The 12,642-nt window shown below is 46.6% G+C and overlaps 1 protein-coding gene across 2 annotated transcripts in view; it reads right to left on the bottom strand.

The window, feature by feature from the left end:
* ARHGAP10 (Rho GTPase activating protein 10) overlaps window positions 1-12,642 on the bottom strand; it is a 704,315-nt gene that overhangs the window by 203,287 nt on the left and 488,386 nt on the right. The gene's annotated exons all lie outside the window — the stretch shown is intronic.

The following is a 12,642-nucleotide window of genomic DNA, read 5'->3' as shown; positions in this document are numbered from 1 at the left end:
TCCGACCATTCCAGGAATAGGGCCCACGTCCGCCCCGAGACCGCTAGAGGTTTTGGGGGGACAATTACTTAACATACCACAATACCAGGTGAGCACCACTTCCGAAACAGATCACCTCCCACCCGGGATGGGGGTGCTGTCAGCCAGGGGGTACTCCGCAACTCAGGATGTTCCAGGTCGATCGCATCCCAGACGAGAGGGTTCACTTGCAGGCTCGTCCCAATCCATCAGGGTACTGTAGTGGCGAGGCCTAATTCTGTCTGCGACTATAACCTGCTCTTTGGCCAGCCTGGGAGACCTTAAGGGTCTAGATTATCCAGTCCAAAACCACAGCCGACTGTTGCTTGTAGTTCTCCAGGAACTAACTAGTGAAAATAAAAAATCACAAAATAATAAAAATTCCCTCTTTACAGCTAAGACCGAAGTCCCAGCAGGGAGCTAGGTCCTATTCCTAAACTAGGTAGAAACAAACTGCAATCTGAAGCAGAGTGTGTGGGGTTATGCCTGCAGGGACAGCCCCATGGGCGTGGTAAAGTTTTTTTCCTGCCTAGTGCCTATTCCTGATTGGAGCAGCATAACCCAATGGTAATGAAGATATGGAGCTGCGTCTGTTGAGCGATAGAGAAACATATACATTAATTTTAGGTCTAAATGTATTCTGCTACATGTCTTTGGTAAAAACCAAGCAGCATTTTTGGGGACACTAGTGAAAAAAAAACTATCAGCGCAAAAAATGTGACAGTGATTTCCAAAAAAAATCAAGATAATTGTGCCAAAGATATATGTGCAAAACAATAATATCCGGCTGCTCACACCAAAATTGTGCTCACTCTTCACAAAAAAATAGACTATCTAACAAATACAGTGTTGCGTCAGATAAATATACGTGCACAAATAAATGTATAGCAATTTAATATATAAAGAAAAAACTATTAAATCATTAGTGCTGTTCTTGACATTAAAGTGGAGTTCCACCCATTTTTAATAAATTGGATTACATAGATGTATGTAATCCCCTTTAAAACGACTTTTACCAATGGAAAGTTTTTTTTGCTAGTAAATACCTTATTTTCTGCTTTATTTATCCTCTTCTCACTTCTGGGTCCAGTCGGCGATTACGTCATTCGGCGATTCGCAGTGTGTGCTGGGATGCATCTCAGGGCATGAAATCTCGCATTATTAAACAGGAGATGAGCTGCACTGCGTGCTCTGCCCCGCCTCCGCCCCGCCTCCTATCAGTGAGCTGTACTGTATGTATTGTATTGAGGCCGTGCTCCGCCCCGCCTCCACTCAGTGAGGATATGCTTTCAGTCCACGGCGGGGCGGAACACGGCCTCAATAAGGGCTGAAGGGAAAATGCCCCAAGAACAAGCAGGAACTGAAGACAGTTGCAGTAGAGGCCTGGCAGAGCATCACCAGGGATGAAACCCAGAGTCTAGTGATATCTATGCGTTCCAGACTTCAGGCTGTAATTGACTGCAAAGGATTTGCAACCAAGTATTAAAAAGTGAAAGTATGATTTATGAGTGTTAAACTGTCCTATTACTTTTGGTCCCTTAAAAAGTGGGAGGCACATATAAAAACTGTTGTAATTCCTACACCTTTCACCTGATTTGGATGTAAATACCCTCAAATTAAAGCTGAAAGTCTGCAGTTAAAGCACATCTTGTTTGTTTCATTTCAAATCCATTGTGGTGGTGCATAGAGCCAAAAAGATTAGAATGGTGTCGATGTCCCAATATTTATGGACCTGACTGTACAGCAGGGCTGCAGGAGGCCTCAAACTCCCAGCATCAACAAACCATAAAGGTAAAAATTAAGGAAGCAGCAGCCAAACTGAAACGGTATGCACACAATCCATCTCAAAACAATGTGAAAGGGTCACAACCTAAGCTATCTCTGTCACCTTCTGCAACCTTTAAGGGGTTAAGTCCAAGCAGTAGGCCCTTCAAAATGGCTTCAACACCCACTACCTCGAATGCAGGGGGATCACCTGATTACTCTGTCTCAGAGCAGAAGCTTCAGTGACAGGGGAGCCATCTTTAAGAGAGGTACTAACATCAGTAAAGGGATGTAAATCTGCCCTATCAGAAATGATGGATCAGTTAAAATGTAAAAAAGAGGAAATGTCATTCTTCAGGCATGATTTACAAAAGGCACGGGAACGCAACAGGGAGCTGGAAAGCAGTCAGTGGAGTTGAGGATGAAATAATACCTATGAAACAAGAAATCTAATTTTACAAAAAAACAAAAAAAAGCAATTTTCGGACAGAAAAAGCAGGCTCACTTACTTGGTACAGAAGGAAAAACGGGTATAAGCCAGGCACGTTGGAATTTTATTACGAGACTTCATACAGGGTCTGCCTATCCCGCAGCTCTTAGAGGTAGATAGGGCATCATTGGAAATACCTACTACTATTGATGAGCTGCGAGAGGCAGTAATGGAATCAGCAAACCATAAAGCACCAGGGCCAGATGGTTTGCCAAATTAGATATATAGGGGATATGCAGAGATAATGTTGCCAGAGCTACTGCAGGTGCTGAATGAGGCATTGGCGAAAGGAGAGCTACCGGTGTCAATGACAGAGGCTACAAATATAGTAATATCAAATGAAGGGAAAGATCTAACTCAACCTGCATCATATAGATCAATCTCTTGGCTTTGTGCAGACATTAAATTATTAGCGAAAGAAAGAAAATAATCCATACTATATTTCATCCTGATCAATGTGAATATATACCAAGCAGATCAACATCGTTAAATTTTAGGAGACTATTTTTAAACCTAAAATTTCATCAGAAAAGTTTGGATCACGTGCCATATTGTCCCTTGATGCTGTCAAAGCATTTGATAGCATAGAGTGGAACTACTTGTGGCAGGCTCTGTCGGTATTTAATGTTGGTCCCACCTTAATAAATTGGACTACATTTTTGTATGTTGGCCCAAGGGCAAAAGTGAATATCAGTGGAAGATCCTCGGAATACTTCCCGTTGTTCCAAAGGAACGAGGCAGGGGTGCCTATCGTCACCCATGCTTTTTGCTATGGGGATGGAACCTTTGGCCATAGCCATTAAACCAGCAGAAGATATAAGAGGTTTTCAAAGAGGGAAAGAGGAGGAAAAGATTTCGCTATATGCAGATGATGTCCTTTTTTAGGGGATACGAACCATTCATTGATTGCAGCAATGGATATTGTGAAAAGATTTGGTTTGTTCTCAGGACTCTCCATTGACTGGGAGAAATCTGGCCTTCTCCCGGTGGATGGGTTGGAGCGAGAACTACCGGAGAGCGCTAGTCACCTGCAAGTTGTAAAGAGTTTTAAATACTTGGGAATAATTAGAACAGTTAATCCTAAGCTGTATGTACTGAACAATCTAGAACCCTTAATAAAAACATTTAGAATAAAGTGTGGGACGTGGAGCCGCCTTCCCTTATCAGTAGGTCATTGCAGCCTGATTAAAATGATATGACTGCCTCAACTGTTATACATTTTGCATAATTCTCCAACATGGATCCCTGGAGTGTGGGTTAGGAAATTGGAGGGTCTTTTCAGGAAACTGATTTGGAGGAAGGGGCAGGCAAGAGTTTGTCTGAGTACTACAGTTTCCGAGAGAATGGGGGGGGGGGGGGGGGTTGGCCATTCCCCATCTATGGAGCTTTTTCTCAGCTCAGCTACAACAAATAGGGGACTGGGAAGTGGGCAATGATACCACCTGCTATAGCTCAAGAGTCTTGTTGGTCTATACCCCACATACATCTCTTACAGAGGCAGTAGAAGCAAACTCTTTGGGGGGGGGGGGCAGATCAGTGTTTATCAGGTATAATTTATCAGGATAATGAAAACAACTGAGCTTATGAGACTGGAGAGTTTAAGAATTTTAGTAACTGGAAACAGAAGAGAGTGATAAGATTATCGCAAATATATAAAGCAGGGATACTGAGGACATTTCAGGAGCTGAATAAGGAATTTGGGCTCTTGGAATTGAGATTTTTACATGTATCTACAATTGAACTGGCCACACAATTTAGGAAAGGAGGATAAGCATGGAGTAAAATCCTTTTGTTGAAAAATATGATAGAGGCTACATCTTTAAAGGGGTTGATCTCAAAATTATATAAAAATATACAGTTAAAGGTACTGGATAAAGATTCTCAACTGTCTAGTAGAGTAAAATGGGTGGAGGATGTGGGGAAATATCCAGATGCACAATGGGATGATATAGTAACCTCAATAGATACATTGTCCCTCTCAGCAACCCAAAAGCTCACAGTTTTATAAACTTCATAGAGCATATTATACGCCAAAAATATTGTTTTAGTTTAGGGGACGATTAAATGTATTCTGCCCCAGATGTAAAACGGTAGTAGGGGATCTGATCCATATGCTATAGAGGTGCCCCAAGCTACATAGATACTGGAAGGAGGAGCTGGATAGAATAAACTCAGTATTTGAACTAAATTTACGAATAGGTCCGGTACTATGTGTATTGGGGTACATGGAGCAGGGAATGGGTTATGGGGCTAAGCGAACAGTAGTCTTATGTTGCCTACTGTATATCAAGCTAGAAAAACTATTACAGGGAAATGGCTAAAATTACAGATTGGCTGAGAAAGGTTAATATTATAATAATTAGAGAAAAACTTGCTTTTACAAGAAGAGGGATAAAAAGATTAAAAAAATATGGAAAGCATGGTTAGAAACTCTTGGTCTATCACCCGAGATAGCGAACATCTAAAATGTCTGGTTGAGTAATATAATTTTAAGTGGGAAATGGGGAGGGTGGGAGGATGGGGTTAAAAGAAGCTATTAAATGTTTGATATTTCTTTTGTATGTGATTTTTTGCTTATTGAAGGAAAACAAAAAAAACATAAGAATAAAGAAAAAGAAATGGAAGACTTCCAGACTCTGAAATAAATGCCCCTAGAGACTGGTTTCCTAGCCTTTATCACGGTAGAGACTGCAGGACCAGATATACCCCACTCCCTCAAAATCCAGGCTTCAATAACCAAACCGTCAAATTTAGAGATTGTAAAGCAGGGTGGAATATCAGAACCTGAGAAAAAAGGTCTGGATACAGTGAGAGAATCCATGGCCTTCCCACCGCCAACTTTAGAATTTGTGTGTATCAAATCCTCCTGGGCTAAGCTGGAGCCAACAGGATTACTGGTTTTCCTTCTTCCTGACTCCTGCGCAGAAGTCATGGCCACAGCTGAACCGGAGGAAAGGCATAGATCAGGGAGAACTGCTACCAGGGAGTCACCAAAGCATCCACTCCGACTGTGAGCCGATCTCTCGTCCTGGACACAAATTTGTGCAACTTGCTGTTGAACTGCGATGCCAAAAGATCAATGTCCGGGACCCTTTGGAAGTAAGGACCATTCCCCTTGAAACATCTGCTGGCGACTCCGAAGTCTGCCTGCCAGTTCTCTATTCCTGTAATGAAAACCGCCGATAGGTATGGAACAAATTTCTCTGCCCAGGATAGGATGTGACCCACAGCCTTCTGAGCTGACTGATTCTTGGTCCCCCCGATGGTTGATATAGGCCACAGCCGTGGCATTGTCAGATTGTACACTGACGGGGCAACCCTGAAGTCTGGGAGTCCAGTACCTTAACGCCCAAAAAAAACGCTCGGATTTCTAGGATATTGATGAGGAGGCTCCTTTCTAACCAGGACCAATTCCCTTGAACAGTGGCTTCCTCCAGAACTGCTCCTAAGCCGGAGAGACTGGCATCTGTAGTCACCACCCTCAAGACTACTGGAAGAAAGGATTTCCCGCTCTCCAATTCCTGGCTACCAACCACCAATCTAGACTCTGACCTACCCTCAGTACTAGAGGCATGTGAGAATCTAGGGCCTGGATCTTTTTGCTCCAGGCTGACAGAATGTTGTTCTGTAAAGGTCTGGCATGGAATTGGGCATAAGGTGCTGCTTAGAATGAGGGCACTATCTTCCCTAGCGACCTCATACAAAGACGTACAGAGAAGGATATTTTTTCCCTCTTACGATCCGAACCAGATCCTTCAGGGCTATGACCTTTCTTGGCGGCAAAAACACCTTTGCCAGTACTGTGTCCACAAGGAAACCCAGATACCTCAGACTCTGAACCGCCTGCAATGCTGACTTTGCCAAATTCCGAATCCAACCCAGATGTTCTATGAACTGAACTGCCAAAAAAAAAATACATTCTGGCTTAGAGTCTAAGCCGACCGGTCTATAAGTAATAGATTGTCTAGGTATCCTTCCTTGAGACCTTAGAATAGCCAATACTGGAGCTAGGGTTTTTGTGAACACTCGTGGAGCTGTGGCTAGCCCGAAGGGCAAGGCCACGAACTAAAAATGACAGTCTTCCACCGCAAAAACCTTTGATGGTCCTGAAAAATTAGCACGTGGAGGTATGCATCCTTGATGTCTACGGATGCTAGAAATTATCCGCCTTGCAGAAAGGCCATGACTAAGCATTTTTAATCTATTCGGAATGTGCAAATGTTTAAGAACTAGTTCAGGGCTTTGAGATCCAGAATGGGTCTCACATCTGCGTTTGGCTTTGTCATGGGTCTGCCACCTAAGGGTTAACTTAGTGCAGACTAATTTCAGTGATTGGCAACAGGCTGCCATATTTAAACATGTCAGCAGCACTGTCTTTGCTGTCTGATCTGCAGCTTTCTGTGACCCCTGCTCCCGTTTACCTGCTACTGTGATTGATCTCCTATACGACCCGGCTTGATTTTCGGACTTCCCTTGAACCTGCTTGCTCCTCTGGAATCCACGCTGCCCTCCAGTTGTTGACCTGGCCTTTGAACGGACCCATTTGACTATGGCCCCTGCTCCAGCATCTCCCATCTGAGCTCTACTAGCCTCCTTACCTCTGCTACAATCCACACCCCTCTGAACTATGTACAGTCTGCCAGATCCGACTGGGTGTGCGTGAGTATGGACTGAGTGTGGTGTTCCAGCCTTCCAGCTGGTTGTCTCCTCTATAATATCTTGGACCTTGGAGCTGCCCGTCCAACATCTGACCCCCAGGCCTTCATACCATTGTGCTCTCCCATGCCACCTGCCTGCTCTACCAGGGGCTGCGAGTCAGATACGTAAGGGAGGCCTTCCTCTGCACTATCGGGCTCATCAGTCAGGTATGTGAGAAGTTAACAGGCTTGGGGACTACGAAAAGGTTTGAGTAAAAACCCTTGAATTTCTCGTCATCCAGAACTTGTAAATCACTGCTTGAGACCTCAGATGGTCCAGTGCCAGAAAGAAGGATCTTCTTTTTAGAGGATCTGCAAAATGTTTGACCTTACAAACTGAAGATGAGGAAAATTCTAGTTTGTACCCCTGAAAGACTGTGGAAATAACCCAGTTGTCCTGAATCATTTCTACCCAGGCCTCTGAGAACTGTAGCAGCCTTCCCCCCCACCCAACTGAGTAGGGGGCGTTCCTTGACAAGGTAGATTTAGAGCAAGGCTAGGTAGGGCTCCTGGCCCAGGGTTTGTTCTACCCTTGACCTGAAGGCTTGGCTCTAGATCCAGATGACTGAGGCCATTGAAAGTGCCTGGGACTGGAAGTACTGGGAATCTGAGTGTTAGACACCTTAAAAGAAGGACGTTTACTTCTCCTCCTAACTGGTAGAGGCACAGTCTCCAAACCCTCCCCCCCCCCCATCTTTTGGATATATTTGCCCAGATCGTCACCAAATAGGCGCTTCCCATGAAAGGGAAAGCCAGCTAGCAATTTTTTACACGGTTATTCCGCAGACCAACTTCTTAGTCATAGGATTCTGCGCATATGAACTGACAGAAGAGCAAACAGTGACATTTGCTGTATGGAGAACTTAAGAACTTAAGAGCATCTACTGTAAAACACAAAGCCCGAGGTGAATCTGCTAAATCTTCAGCAGACTCTCCCTGAGAAGGAACACTCCTGGACACCCATTTAATATGGTGTTTAATATGGTGTTTAAAAGATTGACAAACTCCTATAGCCGCCACTGCCGGTTGCATTGCAGAACCTGCAATAGCAAAGGAAGCTTTTGGTAAAGATTCCAATTTCTTATCAGCTGGATCTTTAAAAACCTGGGCATTATCTACAGGACAGGTTAAATTTCGGTTTACAGAAGAAATAGCAGCATCCACTGTAGGCATACTCCATTTTCTTGTGAATTTTTCCTCCATAGGGTACAGCAAAGAAAACCATTTGGGAGGAATAAAATGCTATCAGGATGATCCCAATTAGCATATATTATCTGCTCTATAAGCGGATGTAGGAAAAACCTGGGAATTTTGAGGAGGGCGTAACAAGCCTAATGAGGTAATTTAAATCCAGACTGAACATTTCAGTGAGAGTCTGAATTAATCTCTGGGATTGAGAGGCCGAGAATGGCTCCTCAGACCCTGACCCCCCCAGAGGTGGAATCCTCTGCTTGGCCTTCTTCTAAGCCATATACAGCTACTTCTTCCACATACTCTGCCCAATGCTGAATTAAAACAGGGGGGAGGCTCAGGTGAGGGGGATCTATCATGTTCTCCCTCCCTGTGACACTGAAGCAATCATTCAAGCAATTTTTCCCTCAAGGCCGCCTAAAGCTGATGCCAAATTGTCCTTAGTGACGTAGGCTGAGACAGAAGCACTATAAGTGGCCACTATGCCTGACAACCGTCATGGCTCAGATTGGCCAGTCGCTTCTGGCCCCTCAGGGGAGGTTAACACAGAGGATGCACGGCTAGGATCTTCCAATCCCGATGTTGGCACACGTGCCCGTTCCTGCTTTGCCCCCCCCCCCCCAACTCCTTTTCCGGGAGGACATTGCTCCAGACAAGAAAACTTGAAGCATCCACTTTAGTGTACTTAAAGCTTGTGCCAAGCAGTAACAGCTTATTACACAGAGCACAGTTATCTCAAAGCAACAGAACCTGTCAGTGCCTGTAAACATCCACCCACAGTGACTCACACACCCAGCTGGAGCTGCTCTGGGTCTTATCCAGCTTCTGACAGAAGATCCTGCCGCCGAGAACACTCCTCAAACGCTGAGCCATCTCTGCCCCTTACTGCACATGTGCGGTGTGCTACGTACACGTTCGCATGCCACGTGCACGCCAACGCATCACGGACATGCCCCTCCCGGCTCCACGCTTGTGCATGTAAATAGGCTGAACTAGTGCGTGCGTGATCCCGCTGCAGGGATGTCACATTACATTACTCCGATAAAGAGGAAATAGACCCTCTAAACAGCAGCCTGCGGCCAATAGAAGCATCTGCAGATGCCAACATATCCACTTTATATAATTTTGTAAAAGTGTGCACCAACAACCAAGTGGCCGCCTTGCAAACCTGGGCCACCGACACCTGACAGAAAGCCCAGGAAGCACTGAGCGACCGAGTAGAGTGCTTTTACAGGGAAAGGAGGAGCCTGACCCTTGACAGAATAGGCCCGAGTTACAGTCTGTCTGATCCATCTCAAAATGGTCACAGAAGAGGACAGTCCTTTCCGAGGCCCATACCTAAGCACAAATAGTAAGTCTGACATCTGAAAAGGCTCTGTAGCTGCCAGGTATACCCAAATCGCTAGAACCACATCCAGGGCATGCAACGCAATTTGCTTAGGATGTTTTGGCCTGGGACACAGGGAAGGAATGGAAATCAGAGACTACTTCAGGAAGGAACGACAGACAGGGGTGAAGACTCACTTGATCTTTGTAGACCACCAAGTAAGGGGTGGGACAAGATAACGCCGCCAATTTTGACACCCTACGAGCAGAGGTGATAACCACCAAACAGGCCACCTTCAAGGACAGCCCAGGCAGGGGAATCTCCCAAATATTTTCAAAGGGAGGCTTCTGGAGAACTGAAAGCACCAACCTCAGATCCCAAGGCGGTAGAGGAGACCGCACCGGTGGAGTCAAATGTCGAACCCCCTGAAATAAGGTTCGCACCAGGGAGTGCGTGGCCAGGTGTCATTGAAAGAAGACAGCCAAGGCTGACATTTGGTCCTTGATGGTACTCAAGGCCAACTTCTGTTTAACCCCCCATTGAAGGGAGGAAAAGACCCGAGCCACAAAGAAAGAGCGAGGATGAACACCAAACGACTCACATCACGAAATGTACGCATTCCAGGTACGATGGTAGATCTTCCTAGAGGTGGAATTCCTAGCTTTTAGCAGTGTCAGAATCACCAATCCAGGAAAACCTCTATCCTCTAAGCCAGCGACTGTAAAGCAGGATGGAAAATTGGCCCTTAGGACAACAGATCCTCCCTGACAGGCAGTCTCCAAAGGACATCAGCAACCAGCCTCACCAGGTCGGAGTACCAAGAGCAGCGAGGCCAGCCTGGGGCCACTAGAATGACCGGAATCCCTTTCTGCCTCGATCCTGCTTAAGAGTCTCGGCAGAAGCTTGTGAGGAGGGAATGCGTAGACCAGACGATACCAGCGCGTCCGTGGCATCTGCCAGAGGATCCCATGACAGTGCCACAAACCTCTGAACCTTTCTGTTGAGCCAAGACGCCAACAGAGCCACCTCAGGGGTGCCCTACCAGAGACATAACTGTTAAAAAACATCCGGATTAAGGGACCACTCCCCTTGGTTCAACACCTGCCGACTGAGATAATTCGCCTGCCAGTTTTCCACCCCTGGTATTTGTACAGCTACCTCCACAGCTGCAAACACACTTCTCGTTCCACCCTGGTGATTGATATAAGCCACGGCTGTGGCGTTGTCTGACTGGATTTGCACTGTACACCCCTGAAGCTGATCTGTCCAATGATCCAGGCACAGTCTGATCGCTCGGAAATCCAGGACATTAATCAGAAGTCTAGACTCTTCCAGTATCCCAACACCGAGTGGAGCTCCGACCCAGGATACCTCCCCACCCGGTCAGACTGGCATCCGTAGTGACCACTGTCAAATACAAGGGAAGAAAGGATTTGCCCTGTCGAAAAGCCGGACAGCGAAGCCACCAGACCAGAGACCCTTTAGTTTCCCGGCTCAGCCGGATCCGATTGCCCAGAGACTTCAGACACTTGTCCCATTTGGCCAAGATCTCCCTTTGCAGGGACCTCGTATGGAACTGTGCAAATGGAACCACCGTGAAGGTAGATACCATCAGGCCCAGCACCTGCATGCAAGTCCAGAGGGATGACTATCTGCTGGACAGCAGGAGTCGAATCACAATTTCTGGAGTTTGTCCAGAGGAAGGGACACTCTGGCTAGAGCGGAGTAAAGAGTCAGACCTAGAAAAAAAATAAAAAAAAAACGTTTTCTGGAGGGAACCAGAGCAGACATCTGGTAATTCAGAAGCCAGCTAAACTCCCTCAGAGTCTGTATAGTGATCTTCACGTCGTCCACCAGAGCAGCGGAGGACTCCGCTCGCAGGAGGTCATCCAGGTAGCCCAGTACAGCGATCCCCCGCTGAAGTAGCAATGCTGAAGCGGGTCCAACACTTTTGTGAAGACCCAAGCAGCAGAGGCGAGACAAAACGGTAATGGCACAAACTGGTAATGCTCCTCTCCTACAGCAAAGCAGAGGAAGCGTGGGTGACGGGCACAGATTGGAAGGTGCAAGTAAGTGTTCCTGACGTTGATAGAGGCAAGGAAATCCCCCTGATGTAGGGATGCCATTACTGTGCGCATAGATTCCATTCTTAACTTCTGTACCCGCACAAAGCAGTTCAGGGCCTTAAGATCCAGAATTGGATGCACCTTGCTCTCTTTCTTTGGGACCGTGAAAAGGTTTAATAAAAACCCTGAAAATGTTCCGAGGTTGGAACCCGGGACAATCACACCCTGAAGCAGCAGGTCTTGCTCCACCCCAAAGACAGCTTGCAATCGGTACGGGGACAGGCGCCCATTGGAAGGATAGAACCTTACCAGAGGGTAAGAACAAAACTCGATCTTGTAGCCAGACCATATCACTTTGTCTGGTCTTGCACCAAGAAGGTCCTAGGGTCCAGAAACCAGGGAAGACATTCCCCCTTCCACCGGCACAGGTGAGGGTGCATCTTCATGCTGAGGGAGCCTTGTCCGCGGGTCTGGAGAATCCTGCTCTCGGCTTGCCAGACCAAGGTCGCTTGGAACCTCCTGAAGAGGCCTTGAAAGGCTTTGAACCCTTTGGAACCTGAGGGAGGAAAAAACTTCTTGTGAGCCGAGCAGGAGGGGCCACGTCTATGACAAGGTCCCTTACCAGCCTGTAGAAGAAAAGTACTCTTCCCCCCTGTGAAACTTTTAATGATGTAATTCAGGGTAGCCCCAAACAGGCGATCTCCCTGAAAAGGTAGATTAGTTAAGGCCATTTTAGAGGTCTGGTGCACAGTCCAACACTTAAGGTACCAGCAACAGAACACCCCACGATCATGCAGCAGAGAGGGAGGACCGCACAAGACTCCACACCCCGCCAGATAAGCACCAGCAGCACCAGGACAAACTGCACTCCACGTGCAGCGTCCAGGAAAGTAAGAGACCCAGGAATCAGCACCAGGGGACAAGAAGGGGCTCCCACAGTACACAATATATGCTACGATAAAATGGCTGCCCACAAAGCTCCCAGGAGGGATCCCTCGGGCCCAGGAAAGGCACCAGAAGGGGGCAGAAGCCCCCAAAGGATACAGTCATCTGCCCCTCAGGCGATAGCCCAGTCACCGGCGGCATACC

The sequence above is a fragment of the Pelophylax lessonae genome (genome assembly GCF_965119305.1).
Source record: "Pelophylax lessonae genome assembly, chromosome: 1".
NCBI classification, from domain to species: Eukaryota; Metazoa; Chordata; class Amphibia; order Anura; family Ranidae; genus Pelophylax; species Pelophylax lessonae.
The sequence above is the reverse complement of the archived record's forward strand: the minus strand, read 5'-3'. Positions and strand labels throughout refer to the sequence as shown.